Raw genomic sequence first — 16,180 nt, forward strand, 5'->3', positions numbered from 1 at the left:
TTCACTTTTCTTTTTACTGCCAAACACAGTTCTTGATAATATAGAAAGAACAATTGTCTAGAGTATGCAATTACAGATGATAAATGGCCAACTCCAGTGATGTGTAATTGTGTTGGTATTCAAGGCAAACTGAGATAGCAGAACTGCAGAGAAACCTTGATAAGGTGAAGTTTTAGGCTGCGAGGTCTCTTGTGATCCTTACTCAAAGGGCAGTGGAAGCAGAGTCTTTGAATATTTTTAAGGCAGGGGTGTAATATTCTTAATAAGCAACAGAGTGAGATGTTAGCAGAGATGGGTGAGAAGGAATGTGAATCAGGTCAGCCGTGACTTTATTAAATGTCAGAGCAGGTAAGTGGTCTACGTCTGCTCCTCGTTCATGTTTCTATATACCATGTATTTTGAACTGCTCCTCACCTCTACGTTTACTACCATGTTGCTAGTAGAAAGAAGCCACAGATATTGTGTTGCCTTTGATAAGAACGTAAGACATTGGAGCAGAAATAGGGTATTCAACCCATCAAATAAATCCACTCTGTCATTCAATGAGATTATGGCTGCTTTGACATTCATCAACTCTGTTCTCCTGTTTTATCTCTTTTTGATTTCCTTAATGATTAGATATCTCAGCCTGGAAGATATTTAATGACCCAGCCTCAACAGCCTTTGGAACTCCACAAATTCACCACCTTCTGAGAGAGGAAATTCTTCCTCATCCCTGTCTTAAATGGGCAACTCCTTACTCTGAGATTATGCTTTCTAGTCTCAGACTCTCTCACAAGAGGAAACAACCTGTCTTCATCTATCTTGTCAAGTCCCTGAAGAATCTTATATGTTTCAAAAAGGTCTTCTCTGATACTTCTAAACCGCAGTAACAAGCCCAACATATTCATCCTCTCCTCATTAGAAAATCCCTCCATATTCAGATTCAACCCAAATGAACCTTCACTGGACTGCCTTTCCTTGGGTAAAGGGACCAAAACTGTTCACAGTATTCTAAATGTGGTCTGATTAGAAACTTGTATAGTTTTAGCAAGATCTCCCTATTTTTATATCCCATTCATTTTGTATTAAGGCCAACATTCTATTTGCCTTCCTAATTACCCACTGAACTTGGAAGCTAGTTTTTTTTATTATGATTTAAGCACTAAGACCCACACATCACACCCTACTGCAGCTTTCTGTGTTCTTTCCTCATTTAAGTTCCTGTGAGTACAATCAGCAGCATAGATCTATGGATAGGATAATAACCCACCAAAAAAACATACAGACTGCCTAACAGTCAGGGGGAAATTGAAAAACAAATTTGTAAGGAGATTTAGTTATCTGTAAGAATAATAGTGTGGGGCTGCCATAGTGTTAAGGGTTTAGATGGAGAGGATTTTGTTAAGTATGTACAAGAAAATTTTCTGATACAGGATGTGGATGTACCTACTAGAAAAGTTGCAAATCTTGACCTACTCTTAGGAAATAAGGGAGGGCAGGTGATTGAGGTGTCAGTGGTGAAGCACTTTGGGGCCAGGGACCATAATTCTATTCGTTTTAAAATAGTGATGGAAAAGGACAGACAAGATCTAACAGTTGAAGTTCTAAATTGGAGGAAGGCTAATTTTGACGGTATCTGGCAAGAACTTTCAAACACTGACTGGGGGCAGATGTTCGCAGGTAAAGGGACGGCTGGAAAATGGGAAGCCTTCAGAAATGAGATAACAAAAATCCAGAAAAAGTATATTCCTGTCAGGGTGAAAGAAAAGGCTGGTAGGTATAGGGAATGCTGGATGACTAAAGAAATTGAGGGTTTGGTTAAGAAAAAGAAGGAAGCATATGTAAGGAATAGACAGGATAGGTCAAGTGAATCCTTAGAAGAGTATAAAGGAAGTGGGAGTATACTTAAGAGGGAAATCAGGAGGGCAACATGGGGGACATGAGATAGCTTTGGCAAATAGAATTAAGGAGAATCCAAAGGGGTTTTACAAATACATTAAGGACAAAAGGGTAACTAGGGAGACAATAGGGCCCCTCAAAGATCAGCAAGGCAGCTTTTGTGCGGAGCAGCATAAAATGGGCGAGATACTAAATGAATATTTTGCATCAGTATTTACTGTGGAAGAGGATATGTAAGATATAGAATGTAGGGAAATAGATGGTGATTCCTGGCAAAATGTCCATATTACAGAGGAGGAAATGCTGGATGTCTTGAAACGGGTAAAGGTGGATAAATCCCCAGGACCTAATCAGTTGTACCCGAGAACTCTGTGGGAAGGTTCAGAAGTGATTGCTGGGCCTCTTGCTGAGATATTTGTATCATTTATAGTCACAGGTGAGGTGCCCGAAGACTGGAGATTGGCAAACGTGTGCCACTGTTTAAGAAGGGTGGTAAAGACAAGCCAGGGAACTATAGACCGGTGAGCCTGACCTCAGTGGTGGGCAAGTTGTTGGAGGGAATCCTGAGGGACAGGATGTATATGTATTTGGAAAGTCAAGGACTGCTTAGGGATAGTCAACATGGCTTTGTGCGTGGGAAATCATGTCTCACAAACTTGATTGAGTTTTTTGAGGAAGAAACAAAGAGGATTCATGAGGGAAGAGTGGTGGATGTGATCTATATGGACTTCAGTAAGGCATTCAACAAGGTTCCCCATGGGAGACTGGTTAGCAAGGTTAGATCTCATGGAATACATGGAGAACTAGCCATTTGGATACAGAACTGGCTCAAAGGTAGAAGACAGAGGGTGGTGGTGGAGGATTGTTTTTCATACTGGAGGCCAGTGACCAGTGGAGTGCCACAAGGATCGGTGCTGGGTCCTATACTTTTTGTCATTTACATAAATGATTTGGATGCAAGCATAAGAGTTACAGTTAGTAAGTTTGTAGATGACACCAAAATTGGAGGTGTAGTGGACAGCGAAGAGGGTTACCTCAGATTACAACATGATCTTTACCAGATGGGCCAATGGGCTGAGAAGTGGCAGATGGAGTTTAATTCAGATAAATGCGAGGTGCTGCATTTTGGGAAAGCAAATCTTAGCAGGACTTATACACTTAATGGTAAGGTCCTAGGGAGTGTTGCTGAACAAAGAGACCTTGGAGTGCAGGTTCATAGCTCCTTGAAAGTGGAGTCGCAGGTAGATAGGATAGTGAAGAAGGCGTTTAGTATGCATTCCTTTATTGGTCAGGGTATTGAGTACAGGAATTGGGAGGTCATGTTGCGGCCGTACAGGACATTAGTTAGGCCACTGTTGGAATATTGCATGTAATTCTGGTCTCCTTCCTATTGGAAAGATGTTGTGAAACTTGAAAGGGTTCAGAAAAGATTTACAAGGATGTTGCCAGGGTTAGAGGATTTGAGCTATAGGGAGAGGCTGAACAGGCTGGGGCTGTTTTCCCTGGAGTGTCGGAGGTTGAGGGATGACCTTATAGTAGTTTACAAAATCATGAGAGGCGTGGATAGGATAAATAGACAAAGTCTTTTCCTTGGGTTGGGGAGTCCAGAACTAGAGGGCATAGGTTTACGGTGAGAGGGAAAAGATATAAAAGAGACCTAAGGGGCAACCGTTTCACACAGAGGGTGGTTCATAGCTCCTTGAAAGTGGAGTCGCAGGTAGATAGGATAGTGAAGAAGGCATTTGGTACGCTTTCCGTTACTGGTCAGAGTATTGAGTACAGGAGTTGGGAGGTCATGTTGCGGCTGTACAGGACATTGGTTAGGCCACTTTTGGAGTATTGCATGCAATTCTGGTCTCCTTCCTATCGGAAAGATGTTGTGAAACTTGAAAGGGTTCAGAAAAGATTTACAAGGAGGATGCCAAGGTTGGTGGATTTGAGCTATAGGGAGAGGCTGAATAAGCTGGGGCTGTTTTCCCTGGAGTGTCTGAGGCTAAAGGTGACCCTATAGAGGTTTATAAAACCATGATGGGCATGGACAGGATAAATAGACAAGATCTTTTCCCTGGGGTTGGGTGAGTCCAGAACTAGAGGGCATAGGTATCAGGTAAGAGGGGAAAGATATAAAAGAGACCCAAGGTGCAACATTTTCACACAGAGGGTGGCACATGTGTGGAATGAGCTGCCAGAGGAAGTGGTGAAGTCTAGCACAATTGCAACATTTAAAAGGCATCTGGATGGGGATATTAATAGGAAGGATTTGGAGGGATATGGTCCAGGTGCTGGCAGATCGGACTAGATTGAGGTGGGATATCTGGTCGGCATGGATGGGTTGGACTGAAAGGTCTGTTTCCTTGCTGTACATCTCTGTGACTCTATTACTCTAAGTCCCTGGTGACCAACAAAACATAAATAATAAACAGAATTGCACAAGTCACCAACATTGACAAACAGGAAAGGGAATAAGAAGGTGCCGAGATGCAAACACACCAGTGTGGTTCAAAGTCTACCAAGCAAACGACAAATTGTAGGAAATGACTAAGCTTTCAATATTATTGACTTTATGCACCATGTTGTGTTCTAAAGCAATCAGAAGCTTTTACAATCATTAACATCATATGTCTTGAAAAAGCAGAATGACACACAATAAAAGCTAATATTGACAAAGGAACTAGTGCCAACATATTATCACTTCACTTACAAATGAATCAAAAATAGAAATTACTAGAAAAACCCAGCAGGTCTGCCAGCATTTGTGGAGAGAAAGCAGTATTAACATTTGATGTCTTTAAAATGTGCAGCAATCCTTCAATAATCCTTGACTTTTAAACCAGTTATTTTTCCATTTCAGCCCACAATCAAAAACACAGAAAAATAAAAAAGATATGGCCTTTCCAATCTACGTGTGTATGTGGTAGATTATGAAGCTGAAGATGTTCTCAAGATTGAACTGTTACACTTTGGGCATAGCCTGCAAGAACTCGTTGTAATTGGCAACTGCAGAAGATGTGTAACTGCAAGAGTTACAGAAAACCATTAGCGAGGGATGACTGGCAGTGTTAAAAAAGTACCTGAGAGGATCCAAGATGTCGGCGACCTAGAAAGATCGTGTTGCAGAGCTCCGCAATACATCGCAAGCGGGACAGAGTCCTAACCTGGCCTATCCGGACCACCGCAATATCCTAGGATTCTGAAAAGTTTGTGGACTCCCAGGAAACTGAGGGAGAGCAACTTACCTCGCTGTTTGCCGTCCAGGAATGGCGAAGAAGGGAGGAGGTACATTCAAGGCCTGGCCAGCGGCCGAGCCTGCAGGATCCTCGGACTCGATTTTGTACCAGTCCCTGGTAGAGGAGCTCGTGAAATCTCGTGAGATGTTGGGGAAGCAGATAGAGGAGAAGCTGGCCCTGGTCTCTATCATGTTGCATGAACAGCAGTTGGGAGACCTCGAGAATAGGATGGATGAGAAAGAACACAGAGTCACAGTGGTGGAAGCTGATACCGGTTCCTCCAAGGATAGGGTCCAAGCCCTGGAGAAGCAGGTCTGTCATTTGCTTGATCAGGTTGATGACCTCCAGAACAGGGGCAGGGGAAAAAATATTCGGAGAGTATTCTGCCGGAGAGTAAGGACGATGAGTGGCCGGCGGAATTTATTGAGGACTGGTTGCTGAAATTCCTTAACTTGGAGGCTGGAATGGGATGTTTGAAAATTGAGAGGGCTCTCCGGGTCACGGCGTGGAGGTCAGATCTGGATCAAAGTCCTCGTCCTCCCTTGGTGCAGTTTCATCACTTTAGAGATAAGGAGAGAATTGTGGCAGCTTCCAGAATCCAGGGGAAGGATCTGAAGTCCCTAGTAAAATTAAAAGTAGGCCCTAGTAAGATCATATTCTTCCAGGACTTCTCAGCGGTGGTGATCCAGAAAAGAAATTCCTATGACAGCATCAAGAAAAGACTGTGGGCACTTGGGATCCAGTACTCTCTGAGGTATCTGGCGGTGCTTCAGTTCATCTTCGATGGATCTGGACATCTCTTTGACACGTTGGAGAAGGCAAAAGATTTTATGGACAAATTAACCTAATCTGAACAATTTAGTATGTACAAATAGTCATGTTGTATGAGTATGTCTCTTCTTTAAAAAAAGAGGAAGTCAGATCAGGACTTGCTTTTCCTTTTTTTTAGTTGGTAATAATTTGATCTAAACAATGCTTGTGGTCGGCTGGGATGTTTATCTTCAATTTCTAAGTTATACCGAAGGATGAGTAGGGTACTTAGTTTTATTTTCATAATTTCTTTGTTCACATTGTTATTCCATGGTGTACTTTCTTTTTTTTCTGCTTGTGTTTGTGGTTTGCTGTAGCTAGGAGGAGAAAAAATGGTTGTGATGGCTAAATGCCTACTTACAGGCAGTTTATGCCCGGTTCAGGTATTTAAATGCCCGAGTTGCAGTATTGCCAGCAGGGTGGGAAGTTGGGGTTTGAGATGGGTAGATGGCTCCTTTGGGCAGGGGGTGAGTTCCCCTATTCATCACCATTGGCACTTTAAATGTTGGGTCTTTTTGTTTTTTGTCGTATATAGTCTTTGATAGTTTTGTAGGTTTGTTAACTGTAGTGGTTTTAGTTTAGGTAGCTTTTATGTTCGATGGATCTTGTGACACTAAGGCTTGGTGATTTGTAATTCGAGTTCCTCCTCTCTGGAATCTAAATGTTACTGCAGAAAGTTATGGCAAGTGAATTGATTAAATGGTGCACCTGGAACATCAAGGGGAGTCACTCATCAATTAAGAGCAATAAGGTACTCGCGAGTCTTAGAAAAGATGGATATTGATTTATTATAGGAGACACACTTGGAAGATAGGGTGCATTTGAAACTACAGCAGAATGGTTTTGATTGGGTTTACTTTTCAGCTTTTAATACCAGAAGTAGGGGTGTGGCTATATTTGTTAGGAAGAATCTCCCATTTAAGTTACTAAAGTGTTTTAAAACACACACGGGAGTCTTGTAATTCTCAAACCCCTGATAAACGGGGAAGAACATAGTGTTTTAAATGTTTACTGCCCTCTGGCTCATCACCTCAAATTTCTGGTAGATGCATTCTCTAAATTGATCAGTCTTGAGTCCTGGCATATCATTACAGGGGGAGAATTTAATTGTCTTATGGATCTCACAGTAGACAGGTTGCCCAAAGGCCCCTCAATACCCTCTGTACAAACTAAACAATTATTGGATCGTTGTGTGGAGTTAGGGTTGGTGGACGTCTGGAGGTCTCTCTACCCTACAGGCAGGGATATTACATCTTTTTCCAATCCACACAGATGTCATACTAGTATTGATTTTTTTCTGAACTCGGTGGCAACCCTGGACTTGGTGGCATCTTGTACGATTGGTAATATTACCATCTCTGATCACACTTCTGTTGGTTAAGATTAAGGACCTTACAGGGGGCCTGAGGCACTGGCAAATGGATCCCTTTATCCTTAAGGCTAATAAGTTTGTGGAGTACTTCTCTCGGCAATTTCGAGTGTCCCGAGACATTAACTCAGGTTTGGTTAGTAGCCTGTCTGTATTTGGGAAACTGCCAAAGCCTATGCGAGGGGTTTAGTTATTTCCTACTCTGGCAGTAGGAAGTGCCAGAAGAGTGAGTCACAATGTCTCCTTGAAGCACGGTTGAAAGAGGCTGAGAAGGCTTACTTTGACAGGCCCTCATTGGTCATGCTACAGAGGACTACGGCGCTGCGGTCTGCATTGAATTTTGTGCCCATGCAGACAGCAAAGAAGGAGCTTACTTTCACAAAACAAAGGTTATATGAGCATGATGACAAGCCAGGCAAGTACCTAGCATACCTCACCAGGAAAAAGAGTGCCCATCAAGCCATTACGTTGATTAGGGAAGGGGCTGGGAACCTAACATGTGATTCCAAAAAGACGAATGCCGCATTTTGGTGATTTTACTCTGAATTATACCAATCTGAGGGTTGTGAGGAGGGGAAGACCGAGATGCAATCCTTTTTCAAGGATCTGGAGCTCCCAGGTGTGACCTCTGAACAAGAGTCTTTTCTCAATGCCCCTTATCAGAGCAAGAGGTGCAGGAGGCTGTGAAGCAGCTTCAGAGTGGAATGGCACCCGATCCTGACGGACTTACCAGCGAATTCTATAAGGAATTTATAAACATATTGTCAGGCCCAGTGCTTAACATGTTCAATGGCTCGTAATGTCATGATTATCTCTGGCCATCTCTAATGGAAGGCAATATTTTGCTTATTCTGAAAAAAGGGAAGGTCCCAGAGGACTGTGCTTCATATAGGACTATTTCACTGTTAAATATTCACTTTAAAATGCTCTCGAAGACTCTTGTGTTAAGGCTGGAAACTGTGTTAACTTCTATTGTTAAAGAGGACCAGATGGGCTTCATAAAGGGTCGCAGATCCTCCAATAATGTTAGGAGGCTGCTTAATGGAATTCGAGCATGCCAACAGCAGTCAATACAGGGATTGGTGATTTCTCTAGATGCAGAGAAGTCATTTGACCGAGTTGAGCGGACGTACCTTTTTTACACTCGAGAGCAGTTTGGCTTGGACGAAACCTTTATAAATGGGTAAAGGTTCTCTGCAGTGACCTCTCACTGTGGTCAAAACCAATGGGGTATGATCAAGCAATTTTAGTATTTTTAGGGGCAGCAGACAGGGCTGTCCCTTTTCACCATTGCTTTTTACATTGGTAATTGAACTGTTGGCGGAGGCCAATCCTAGGGATCCCAATACATTGGCTCCAGAAGTGGGGTCAAAATTAGATAAGATTTTAGTGTACGTGGACAAAGTTCTTTTTTTTGTCAAATCCAGCAGTTCTGGTGCCTCGCTTGATACAATGCATTAGCTCATTTGGCACCTTTTCAGGGTACAAGATTAATTTTGCAAAATCAGAGGCTATGCCTATGGGTGGTCTTACGATGCTGCTAGGTCTTGAGGGCGAATCTCGATTCCCATTTAAGTGATCACAGGGGGGTTTTATGTAATTGGGCATATTCAACACTCCAACTCTTGATTGGTTGTTTAAAGCTAATTTTGTTCAATTATTCGACAAAATCAAGCAAGACTTTCAAAGATAGGAGGCGCTACCGGTCTCATGATTAGGTGAGATAACTCTTATTAAGATGAATATTCTCTCCACTTGTTGTACCCTATACAGACACACCCCCTGATTTTCGAATAGCAAACACTCAGGAGACTGAACTGCTGGTTCAGCTCTTTTATTTGGCATTGTAAGCGGCCCCTTATTAAATTAGCTAAACTGTAATTGCATCACAGATCTGGGGGGAGTGGATCTCCTGCACATTATCAATTAAACTCACTTTCAGCTTACGTGAGTGATTGGGCTTTTGGGGACCTTCTTTGAATATCAAAACCTCTCAGGCAAAGTGCCCCCTTACCAGCTTGCTGTTTTTGGACAAAATTAAGACAGTTAAGGAATATTACCATAACCCAATAGTTATCAATACTGTTAAGGCATGGAGGGCAATTTGGCAGAGTGAAGGCAATATTGGCAAAACATCTTTTCTTACACCACTAGTGGGTATGCCGGGTTTTTAACCGGGGATGATGGATTTAGGATTCAAACATTGGGCAGCTAGGGGTGTGTTTGTATGGGTGATTTATTTGAAGGAGACACAATGATGTCTTTTCATCAGTTAGCGAGAAAATATGAGCTATCCAGCAGAGATCTCTTTCATTTTTTTCAAGTTGGGGATTTTATTCAAAAAAAGACGACACTTTTGACTGATCCCTACAAATCCAACAAAAGGAGGAGGGTGCTCAGTGCTAAGAGTACACTTTCTGTTAGCCTCTTATATCATCAACTGGCGGGCAGCCTCTCAGATGAGTTCAATTGACTCTGCAGGGTGTGGGAGAGAGAGCTAGGCATTGAGGTCGCCTCAGAGGCATGCGAAAATATTTGGGAAAATGCAAGGAAAATATCAATTTGCAATAGGATCCATGCTTTACGGTCCATTGGGTCCACTTGGCTCTGGATCATTTGTCAAAATTTAAACCAGGAGTATCTTCATCATGTCCCAAGTGTAAAGTTAGTATGGGCCCTCTTACCCATTGTCTCTGGTCCTGTGGCAGGCTTCAAACACACTGGGGTGCTGTGGCAGGTGCAATGGAGGCAATTTTGAGTGTGAGGATGAAGAAGGACCCAATCTCTCCTCTTCTTGTCCTGTCCAGTGTGTTCCCTGTCGATGCGCATAAGAAAAACTTTTCAACGTTCTCACTTTCTGCGCAAGAAAGACTATCTTGTTAGGTTGGGTGCCCGAAAAACCCCCAGTCCTGTTGGGCTGGCGTAAGATTGTTATGGAGCATATCCCCTTGGATTTTGTTACAAGTATGGTACACCACAAGACTGAGAATTTCTCTAAGTCATGGCGGCCCTTTTTGGAATACCTGGACACAGATTTATCTACCACACTAATAAGGGCTTTTATATAGCTGTAACAATTGTGCTTTACAAGTCCAATATCCAGAGAGGGGGAACTGCGAATGTATGAACATATGAAAAGTAATGCTCTCGATATTTGACAGTTAGTGTTTTGTTTTGTTGAGCTGTATTATTATTATTTATTCGTTTGTTGTTAGTTATTATTTATTTAGTTAAATAGTTAGTTGGGTTTTTAAAATATATTTTAAATGTATTTCTACATTTGTACATGAGAGCGGGTTGGGTTTTAAAAATTTTTGTGTTCTTTCTTTGTATTGTTTTGAATTGTATTGTTTTGTATTTGTTGCAATATTAAAAAATCTATTTTTCAATAAAAATATTTTTAAAAAAAAAAGTACCTGAGACGATTCATTCATTTTGGTCATTCAGAGATAAACCTGGTATCTCACAACAAGTCATTTTCAAAGGCAAACAAATCCTAAAGCTCAGTGGCTCAGTGATTAGTAGTGCTGCCTCACAGCGCCAGGAACCCAGGTTTGATCCCAGCCGAGGGTGGCTGTCTGTGCAGATGCTCCGGTTTCCTCCCACAATCCAAAGATGTGCAAGTTAGGTGAATTGGCTAAATTGCTCATAGTGTTCAGGGATGTGTAGGTTAGATATATTAGTTAGGGGTAGAGGGAATGGGTCTGGGTGGGTTACTCTTCCGAGGGTCGGTGTGGACTTGTTGGGTCGAAAGGCCTGTTTCCACATTGTAGGGTTTCTAGATTCCAGATCACGATATCTTACCTATTTTGCACCAGGGCTGTATGGGTTTAAAAACATAAAACTGTGCACATGAATCTGTGTACTGGTCATGGATAAATCTGGACAATCAATGACTTGCGAATGTATATGAGCATACCAAATGCATCAAGCGCAGCAGCAGTGGGAGCCATTAAATTTATCAATGTTTCATCTGCTCCCTGAACAAAACAATAGGCCTATTCACAGTGCACATGGAAGATTACATCCTTGTAATAAATTACTTCACTGAATTTTCCATAGATTCATAACTTAGGAACACAACAAGCGTGACCATCATTTGACATGATGAACACTATTTGCACCTTCTTTGGTATTTCAGCCTGGTAATGGACCACGATATGCTGGAAAATGGTCTCAAGACAATATTACATTATCAGCCATGTACTGTCAAATCAATGATCATTACGTTTTATGCAAGATTTTTGCACTGCATTGCCAAATTTGTGTATAACATCAATGGAGAAGGGATTATTGTTCCCAGCACAATTTGCCAGTAACCAATTGTTTAACTGGACATTCAAATGCACCAATTGGACATTCTTAATAAAAGCAAATTACTGCGGATGCTGGAATCTGAAACCAAAGCTTTGACAAAGGGTCAGTTAGACTCGAAACGTCAGCTCTTTTCTCTCCTTACAGATGCTGCCAGAACTGCTGAGATTTTCCAGCATTTTCCCTTTTGGTAATTGGACATTCTTATTCAAAGACAGTGCAAAATGAAAGCGATACATGTTGAGTGATCAGATAGAGGGCTACCTAAACATCGCAGAGTCTGAGTTAGTGAGTCATAGAGATGTACAGCACAGAAACAGACTCTTCGGTCCAACTCGTCCATGCCGACTAGATATCCCAACCCAATCTAGTCCCATTTGCCAGCACCTGGCCTACGTCCCTCCAAACCCTTCCTATTCATATACCCATCCAGATGCCTTTTAAATGTTGCAATTGTACTAGCCTCCACAACTTCCTCTGGCAGCTCATTCCATACACATATCACCCTCTGCATGAAAAAGGTGCCCCTAAGGTCCCTTTTATATCTTTCCCCTCTCACCTTAAACCTGTGCCCTCTAGTTCTAGACTCCCCCCACCCCAGGGAAAATACTTTGTCTACTTATCCTATCCATGCCCCTCACAATTTTATAAACCTCTATGCGGTCACCCCTTAGCCTTCAACGCTCCAGGGAAAACAGCCCCAGCCTATTCAGCCTCTCCCCATAGCTCAAATCCTCCAACCCTGGCAACACCCTTGTAGATCTTTTCTGAATCCTTTCAAGTTTCACAACATCATTCCGATAGGAAGGAGACCAGAATTGCTCGCAATATTCCAACAGTGGCCTAACCAATGTCCTGTACAGCCGCAACATGACCTCCCAACTCCTGTACTCTGACCAATAAAGGAAAGCATACCAAATGCCTTCCTCACTATCCTATCGACCTGCGACTCTACTTTCAAGGAGCTATGAACCTGCACTCCAAGTTCTTTTTGTTCAGTAACACTCCCTTGGACCTTACCATTAAGTGTATAAGTCCTGCTAAGGTTTGCTTTCCAAAAATGCAGCACGTTGCATTTATCTAAATTAAACTCCAGCTGCCACTCCTCAGCCCATTGGTCCATCTGATCAAGATCCCATTGCAATCTGAGGTAACCTTCTTTGCTGTCCACTGCACCTCCAATTTTGGTGTCATCTGCAAACGTACTAACTATACTCCCTATGCTCATAACCAAATTACTTATATAAATGATGAAAAGAAGTGGACCCAGCACCAATCCTTGTGGTACTCCACTGGTCACCAGCCTCCAGTCTGAAAAAGAAAGTTCCATCACCACCCTCTGTCTGCTACCTTCAAGCCAGTTTTGTGTCCAAATGGCTAGTTCTCCCCATATTACTTGAGATCTAACCTTGCTAACCATGGGGAACCTTGTCAAATGTCTCACTAAAGTCCACATAGATCATGTCTAACACTTTGCCCTCATCAATCCTCTTTATTACTTTTTCAAAAAACTCAATCAGGTTTGTGAGACTTGATCTCCCATGCACAAAGCCATGTTGACTATCCCGAATCAGTCCTTATCTTTCCAAATATGTGTAAATCCTGTCCCTCAGGATTTCCTCCAACAACCTGCCCACCACCATCATCAGGCTCACTGGTCTATAGTTCCCTGGCTTGTCCTTACCACCTTTCTAAAATAATGGTACCATGTTAGCCAATCTCCAGTCTTCTGGAACCTCACCTGTGATTATCGATGATACAAATATCTCAGCAAGAGGCCCAGCAATCACTTCTCTAGCTTTCCACAGAGTTCTCGGGTACACCTGATCAGGTCCTGGGGATTTAACCACCTTTATGCATTTCAAGATATCCAGTGCTTCCTCCTCTATAATATGGACATTTTTCAAGATGTCACCAGCTATTTCCCCACATTCTATGTCTTTCATGTCTTTCTCCACAATAAACACTCATTTAGTATCTCCCCCATCTCTTGTGGCTCCACACAAAGGCTGCCTTCTGATCTTTGAGGCGTCCTATACACTCCCTCGTTACCCTTTTGTCCGTAATGTATTTGTAAAAACCTCTGGATTTTCCTTAACCCTGTTTGCCAAAGCTATCACATGTCCCCTTTTTGCCCTCCTGATTTCCCTCTTAACTATACTCCTATTGTCTTTATTCTTCCTAAAGATTCACTCGATCTCCATTGTCTATACCGGACATAAGCTTCCTTTTTTTTCTTAACCAAACCCTCAATTTCTCTCGTCATCGAGCATTCCCTACACTTACCAGCCTTTCCTTCCCACCATATCAGTAACAGTGATTAAACCCCCAAAGCATTAAAATGAAGTTTGGATCGTTAACCTTTTAAATTCTGTACTACATTTTATGTAATTATCAAAGTTATGCAATTATCTATGTGCAACCATGTATATCTAGTTGAAATAAGTTTTTATTTTTGATAAAAAAGGAAGCATTATGTTTCACCTGTCAGTATGTTGGGATATCTTTAAGAGACATGTTCGTGATATCATCACGAGCACAACATATCATCTGAATGTATCAAGGTTTCAGACTCCATCTTACCCTGGGAAAACATGAGGCATGCTCTTCTGTTGTAAAATTTTAGCTTAATGTACAGAAAAAGAAACCTATACAGCATTTTCACACCTACCAGATATTTCAACAAACAGTAATGTGTTACAAACAAAAATAAAAATTGGTACAATTGCTTAGTAAGTCTAGCAGCATCTATGGTGAGAAATCCGCGTTAATGTTTCAGTTCAAGTGACCCTTCCTCAGAGTTGAGGAATTTGTTAGTGAACAGGTAATCTGTTTTGGTGATGGAGGGTAAATATTAGCATTTTTGCTTTCCTTACAAATATTCAAATGATTTGGATGTGAACATAGTAGGTATGGTTAGTAAGTTTACAGATGACACCAAAATTGGTAACAGCGAAGAAAGTTACCTCAGAGTACAACAGAATCTTGATCAGATGAGCTAATGGGCCAGGAGTGGCAGATGGAGTTTAATTTAGACAAATGTGAGGTTCTGCACTTTGGAAAAGCAAATCAGAGCAGGATGTATACACTTAATGGTAAGGCCTTGATGGAATAAGTGTTGGGAGGTCATGTTGCAGCTGTATAGGACATTGGTTATGCTGCATGTAATTCTGGTCTTCCTGCTATAGGAAGGATGTTGTGAAACTTGAAAGGGTTCAGAAAAGACTTACAAGGATGTTGCCAGGGTTGGATGGTTTGAGCGATAAGGAGAAGCTGAATAGACTAGGGCTATTTCCCCAGGAGCTTTGAAGGTTGAGGGGTGACGTTGTCATGAGGGGCAATGATAGAGTGAACAGCCAAGGTCTTTTCCCTGGGGTGGGGGAGTCCAAAACGAGAGGGCATAGGTTTAAGGTTAGAGGGGACAGATTCAAAAGGGACCTAAGGGGCAAATCTTTCAGGCAGAAGATGGCATGTGTATGGAATGAACTGCCAGAGGAAGTGGTGAAAGCTGGTACAATTACATTTAAAAGGCATCTGGATGGATATATGAATAGGAAATGTCACTATATTTATTTTGGATATCTGGTTGGCGTGGACAAGTTGGACTGAAAGCAACAAATTAGAAGAAAGCCACAAATATATAAACAACATCCTTACAGGGTGAAGTTCACCAAAGAGGAAGAGAACAACAACAGACTCTCCTTCCTAGACATCATGATAGAACGCACAGGAAAGCCACACACACTGACCCAGATACTCAACTACAGGAGCAATCAACTCAACACCTACAAACGGAGCTGCATCAGGACATTATTTAAATGAGCCACAACACAATGCAGCACTCAGGAACTAAGAGAAGCTGAGGAAACACCAGAAAAATGTATTCAGGAATAACAGATACCTGATAAGTGCAGTCTGCTGATTACAACATAACAGACCTAAACAAGAAGACACAACACGCCCAGAAACTCTAGCCACACTGCCATACATTAGAGACATCTTGTAGATGACGACCAGACTACTCCGCCTCTCAGCATCATGGTAGCGCACAAACCTACCACCACACTGAAACAGCTCCTGATGAATTTAAAGGACCCCGTACCAACAACCAGCAGAATGAACATCATATACAAAACACTCTGTAAGGACTGCAACAAACACTACATTGGACATGTGGGCAGGAAGCTAGCCACCAGGATACATAAGCACCAACTAGCCACCAAAAGACATGACCAATGTCACTAGTATCCATACGCACAAACGAAGAGGGACACCAGTTTGGCTGGGACAATACATCCATCACAGACAGACTAAACAAAGAATTCCTAGAGGCCTGGCATTCCAACTGGAACTCCATTAAGAAACATATCGATTTGGACCCCATTTATCAACCTCTCAGAGTGATATCACCCGCCACAATAGACAAAGACACAAATAGTAAGCAGGGCAGAACACCAGTGTTTCATCGGTGGCTCACGATGATGTTACCTAGCATGGTGACGGAACATCTGAAAACAAATCTACCAGCTCAGCGCGCGAACTTACAAGCTCTATGACTCGATGACCCTCGTGCTTTGGG

The sequence above is a fragment of the Chiloscyllium plagiosum genome, chromosome 11, assembly GCF_004010195.1.
Source record: "Chiloscyllium plagiosum isolate BGI_BamShark_2017 chromosome 11, ASM401019v2, whole genome shotgun sequence".
NCBI lineage: Eukaryota > Metazoa > Chordata > Chondrichthyes > Orectolobiformes > Hemiscylliidae > Chiloscyllium > Chiloscyllium plagiosum.